We start from the raw sequence: 6,000 nt of genomic DNA, 5'->3' as shown, positions 1-6,000 counted from the left end.
CATGTCAGCTTTCAGTTATTCTGATTAGTGTCAGTATCACTGATTAATGTGTTAGTTATCATTAGATGGGACCCAAATTATTTTTAATTGGACAGGACAGCAAGATGGCGGCGGGAGTAACGTTCGAACATTCAAACTAACAACACCCTTGAGATGTCACATGACGGTGCCAAGGCCCTGGCTAAAAGAAAAATAATAATTGGTGTCAATGAAGTTAGCTCACCTCAGATTTTTTTATTTTATTTTTTTTACATTTTCTGTTATTCGCTGAAAACTTTGCCTATTGGCTGTTTTTGCGCTCTTTCTAGAATTCCCTGTCTAATATAAAAGTTGTCCTTTTCAGAATTTTGGCATCATCTTGTTGCATCTTGCCAGCAGGGCTAGACTGGTACAAAAGAAAAAAAATGTAGGAAAATAATAATTAAAAAGTACTGCATCGGCCCCAAAAGATTTCAGCCCATCGGGCATCTGCCCTGTACGCTTGATGGCCAGTCGAGCGTCAACTGAGAGAGCCGCATTTACAGGCCCAATTTGCGTGCATTTTTTTTTTCTTTCACACTGTTCATTGATATTTTTAGAGAGAGTTAATAAAGACTACAGTAACAAGTTGACAATAATACAAGACCTAACAACAATTAGAGAAAGCCAAATATTACAGTCTAATAAGGAACTTAACCAGGCAAACTTAAAGTTAGTTATTAATATTATCCCTCTAAATACAGTTGGGTAATAAAATAACCCAAATTGCGTCCCAACACAATTACGTTTTATAAACATTGCGCAGTCTGTCTGATGTCTTTATTGTCATTTTTTCCCACGCTGTATCATTAACATGCAGGAACGAAAACAGGAAGGTTGAAAGGTTGAATCCTGTCAATGCAAATTTGTGAATAATTATGTAAATGAGTTCAATTTCAAATTACCTCATTTGCTCCCACAAAGCATAAATACGGTTTATTTTAAATATTACCATGCTCCCAAAGACGTATTTCTACGTTTTTATTTATTTTATTTTTTAAATTTTATGCTAGTGCAACGGCTTTGATGTAGCCTCTGAACTGAAGAGAATGGTTGAAGCAATGGTAGTTGTTACAAAAACGGCCAGCAGGTGGCAGCAGAGTATAAGAGATCAACCAGGGCCATGTTGCAAAAAGCTCTTTCCCCTTCTGGATATTCACAGATTTGTGAACAATGATGAAACTTAGCTATGTTCTAATGCTAATTGCTGCAAAATGGAAACAGGTAGAGGTAATACACTGACGAAAGAAGAGACTCTAATCTTTCTTTTGGTAGGTTCCATGTTTTTTATAGCAGGAGAACACAGTATTTTGTGGGCCTTGCAAAATCCAGTAAACCAGCGGGGAGCGAAGGGGGTTGCTTCAGTGAAAATGGCTGCGAGTGAATGAGTTAAGCCAAGGTTTATTTTGTGGATAATTTTGGTGGATAAAACATATACGCATACAAATGCACACTAACGGCTTCAGCTTCTCAATCTCCATTTCTCATCCATCCTCCAAATTCTCCATCTCTCTCAATTACTTCTCTTCTGCTGCCATCTCCCTTTTGTCTGGGCTAGCGCCCCACCCCCGACCGCCACCACCAGGAGACATGCAATTGGAGTGGAAGCTAATCAATCAGCTATCGAGCAGGGATTGGATTTGGACGAGGCTTCGGATCCTGCCTGCGAGCTTTTGATTTTAGCTCGGCTCCAATGAAGGTGGATCAGATGTATTATTATTATAGACATACTGTGAATGCGCGTGTGTGTGTGAGTGTGCGTGACGGTCCGACGTCACATCTGTCAAACGGAGATGTCGTCTTACGCGTTTTAGACATGACAATGCCATCAAGGCAGTGTAATGAGATGGACTTTCTCCAAATCCAAACTTTGTGGTTTAGAAGCTTTGACCTTGTCATGGCACAAGAAGATCTGCTCACGCTCAAGCAATCTTCTTGAAGCTTTCCAGATTTTGTTGCGTTTGAGGTTGCTGAAGTCCCACAAGTGTAATTCTAAATTGTTCCATTAAAACACTATTGGTTGATAACCAAACAACCAACAAAGATGCCATTTTTAGCCATGTAGTTCTTTTTCAGGAATAGACTTAAAGGAATACTTGACTCATTGAGCAATTTTCCGCTGTAAAAAGTTAATATTTTGTCCATAATTAATTTGATCATTTGATTTCATATGCTGACGACTGATGATGACATCACCCGTGCTGAGGGAGTAGTTAACGACCAATCATGGCTCACCTGTTTTCTGGGTTTGGTCAGCAAACTGAGCCATGATTGGTCGTTACCAGTTTCCTCAGCACAGGTGATGTCATTCGACAGCAAGTGGTAACATTTGGTTTTAAAGGTGGTACATGAAAAATAATGAAGTTATCAAATTAATTCTGCACAAAATATGATTTTATTTACTGCTAAAAATGGCTCAATGAATCAAGTATCCCTTTTAAAAAAAATGCACAATTTTGAGTGGCCTTTTACTGTGAGCAGTCTAAGGCACACCTGTGCAGCAATCATGTTTTCTGATCACCACATTCAGTTCTGTGAAAAAAACGGTCAAACTTCAGTTTGGTAGTCGAGCCAATTTGGTCCATTTTATTTAGAACTGCTTACTCCGGAGCCCAAAAGTCACCATCATAAAACTATTATTTATTAACTACGTATTTATTTAAAGTAACACGTTCACATTATCACTTTTCATACTAATATAAGCAGACATTAACCGGTCAAATGAAAACAACATTTTGAAAAGCGCTCTTTAAAACCACTGCCAGACATTTTAGAACATTTTGACATTTTCAAGACCCAAAGGACGTTGTGTTCAATGATAACATATATACGGAATCTACCATATGAAATAATACTCTTTCCTTTCACTGGGGGAAAAAAAAAGTTTAATTCCATCTTTTTTTTCCCATTCTTTTATAATCAGCAGTAGAATAAAGTTTTTCACAAAATGCAGCCCTTTAAGTTTGATCATACCAAAAAAAGTGTGCATTATTTGGTGTGTTGTGAAATTTGTTTAGGCAAAATGACGACTTCACTCATTTTATTTTTATTTTCAGTATAGTGCTATGCAACTTCTTATTATTCCTACTATTATTATTTTCAGTTGGTTGAAAGAGATAATAAAGGCTGCATCCATTCTAAGCTGAAATAAAAATGTTCATGTCTTAACCCCCATGTGGACTTTGTCTCAATGTGACTCTGGCAGCACATTTAACTAATGACTGCATTAGTCATGTGATCTCGTCTATGACATTTATGATGCTAAAAGATGTTCCACTCTCGCTCTCACACACACACACACACACACACACACCCACACACACACACACACACACTTGCAAATAAGGACTCTCATGATTTCACTTCCGTTAAATCATAAGACAAAATATAAAATCACAATCGTATATTTGGTTTGCGTAATCCTTTAAAAAATATATATATATTCCTGCTATTCTAAAATTGTTCACAGCGCTGAACGAGTGATTAGCTTCGGCCGCAGACAACGTTGTAAACACCGAGTCAATACTAACTCACTCATTGGCTAGCGCTAACCTGTTTTGTACTGACCAGTTTGAGTGGCTGGATCTCGACAACACATCTGTTTGTGCGCCTGTCCATATAGTATTTAGTGCTCTGTTTACATATTTCATTGCTGGAACTTAAAACACAACCAATGCAGATGTTTGTTTTTTTATTTGTTAGCAAACAACTTGACCCTATTTTTCTTGGTAATGATTAAGTAATTTTCAGAGACCCTTCACAATGTTTTGAAATGAAACAATTTCACTTAAATGGTCTAAAAGTATTATGTACATTCATTGTTCATCTATCTATGCCAGCGACGTACAGCGACCAACCAATCAGAGGACGTAAAAATGCTGACATCATCGAGAGCCATCTTGGCGGCACTGTGAGGACGAATTTGAAATCTGATTGGTTAAAGAAACAGTCCCGTTGTTAATATTAATTGAAGTTATATTGGCCAGCGCAAGTGATTCTGAAGCCCTTGGGCAGATTAGATTGACATGGCAACAGCTAGAGGCTGAAATCTGACAAAATTATCCCCAGACACGGTAAGCAGTGCATAGAAATTCAATTCAATTAATTGGCCTGCGGAAAGTGCTATCAAAACTTTTTTTTGCTTGAACCCTTGCAGTCCCTCAAGTTCCCTCTTCAATAGTTAAAATGCATGCTCTATTGGGTTGTAGTCCGGTGTATTGAATTGGCCTTTTTTTGAGTTGACGGTGTGTTTTGGGTGTCCTGTTGCATGATGAAGCTTCTCACGATTAGTTTGGACACGTTTTTCTGTATTTGCATTTTGCCGTTCCAATACTTTTGGAGAGGACTGTATATGGATCTTATAGTGGTGCAACGGATCATCATTGATCCGTGGTTGGTGTGCGCATTTACATTCAACACCATTCAGACATGTCAAGGAAACTAAAACATACTCGACATAACACGCTGCCTACGCTCAGACTAACGTCAAAATAAAGTTGACCAAATAATATATTGACGGCAATGCAAATAGCCTTCGTAGACTTTTACTTTGAAGTTGGTCACATTGTGACGTGATAGCTAGCTTGACTACCCTTTTAGACATTTAGGATTTCTTTATTATAGTTTTGATTGGCATTAAATTTGAGACCAACTTCAACACAATGCTATCCCAAACGCATATTCAATTGCTAATTTAGGACGCTAAGAAACCGCTAATTAATTAGCCGTCATTGTATGATACGGCAGAAACGTATGCTAGCTGTTAGCATTACTAATGAGAACCTGGCTGGTGGCTGGAAATGAGTTTGATTGCTGGTACCTGCCTTACTTTATACTTACTTAACATTCTGGACTTTGTAATTGACTCTCTATGTTTAAAGGATGGAAATGTGCCTTAATTAAATTGCACTTTAAGGTATTTTCATTATTATAAAAAAAAGATTAATAGAACTTTGTCTTTATTTATTTTATAAAACACTTTTGCCCATTAACTCATTCACTTGAGACGTCAGAAATTCCTTTCAACTATTTCTATTAGTTTGAATTTTTTTTCCACTCTTGTTAACAGCGACCTAATTTTTATTAATCTTTTCTTTTTTTAAATAATCTTTTTTTCAAAAAATAAAAGATTAGTAAAAAAATTACAACGACCTAATTTTTAATCATATTTTCTTTTTTTAAATAATCTTTTTTTCAAAAAAGAAAAGATTAGTAAAAATTAGGGCGTCAGGCGATTAAAATGTTTAATTGTAATTAATCGCATGACTCATGATTAAGCACAAATTTTATATCTGGTCTAAATGTACAATATTTTTTTCCTCTAAGTTTTCATACTCTTGTTAACAAAAGTGGGAAAAAATGTTAAACTAATAGAAATAATCTGCGATTGGCTGGCAACCAGTTCAGGGTGTACCCAGTCTACTGCCCGAAGCCAGCTGGGATAGGCTCCAGCACCCCCCGCGACCCTTGTGAGGACAAGCGGTTAGAAAAATAGATGGATGGATAATAAAAATAGTTCAAATTTATTTTTGACGTCTATAGCCGTCAATGGAGTAAATGAGTTAAAAAAGAAAAACATTCAGCTCAAAATGTCAAACTTAGTCGTTTAGATTATAGAACACAAGTTTTATTTACACATGGACCATGTATAAAATAAGAATGCTTAAAGTTGTGTTCCTAAATCCTAAAGTGTCTTACAAAATAAATTAAGACACTAAATCGTTTAGTCTAAAAACAGTTGAGTCAAAAGTAACCCAATTGCGGATCAAAAATGGACCGATCCACTTTATGGGTCAATTTGACCCAACTTTTTGCGTTATGTTATACAAAATGACCCCTTTTTTTAACCAAAGTAAAGGATCTGACCAATATTTATGAGTTGTTTTACACTAAATTTCTTGACTCAAAGTAGATGATCGGTCCATTTTTAACCCATTGTTGGGTTATTTTTGACCCAACCGTTTTTATAATGTAAATGGCTAT

At 36.5% G+C, this 6,000-nt stretch overlaps 1 protein-coding gene across 1 annotated transcript in view; it reads right to left on the bottom strand.

Annotated features, from left to right (window-relative positions):
- Positions 1-6,000, bottom strand: part of runx1 (RUNX family transcription factor 1) — a 73,666-nt gene that overhangs the window by 55,176 nt on the left and 12,490 nt on the right. The window lies entirely within an intron of this gene.

Source organism: Vanacampus margaritifer, chromosome 1 (assembly GCF_051991255.1).
Source record: "Vanacampus margaritifer isolate UIUO_Vmar chromosome 1, RoL_Vmar_1.0, whole genome shotgun sequence".
NCBI lineage: Eukaryota > Metazoa > Chordata > Actinopteri > Syngnathiformes > Syngnathidae > Vanacampus > Vanacampus margaritifer.
This window is presented reverse-complemented; position numbering and strand designations above follow the sequence as displayed.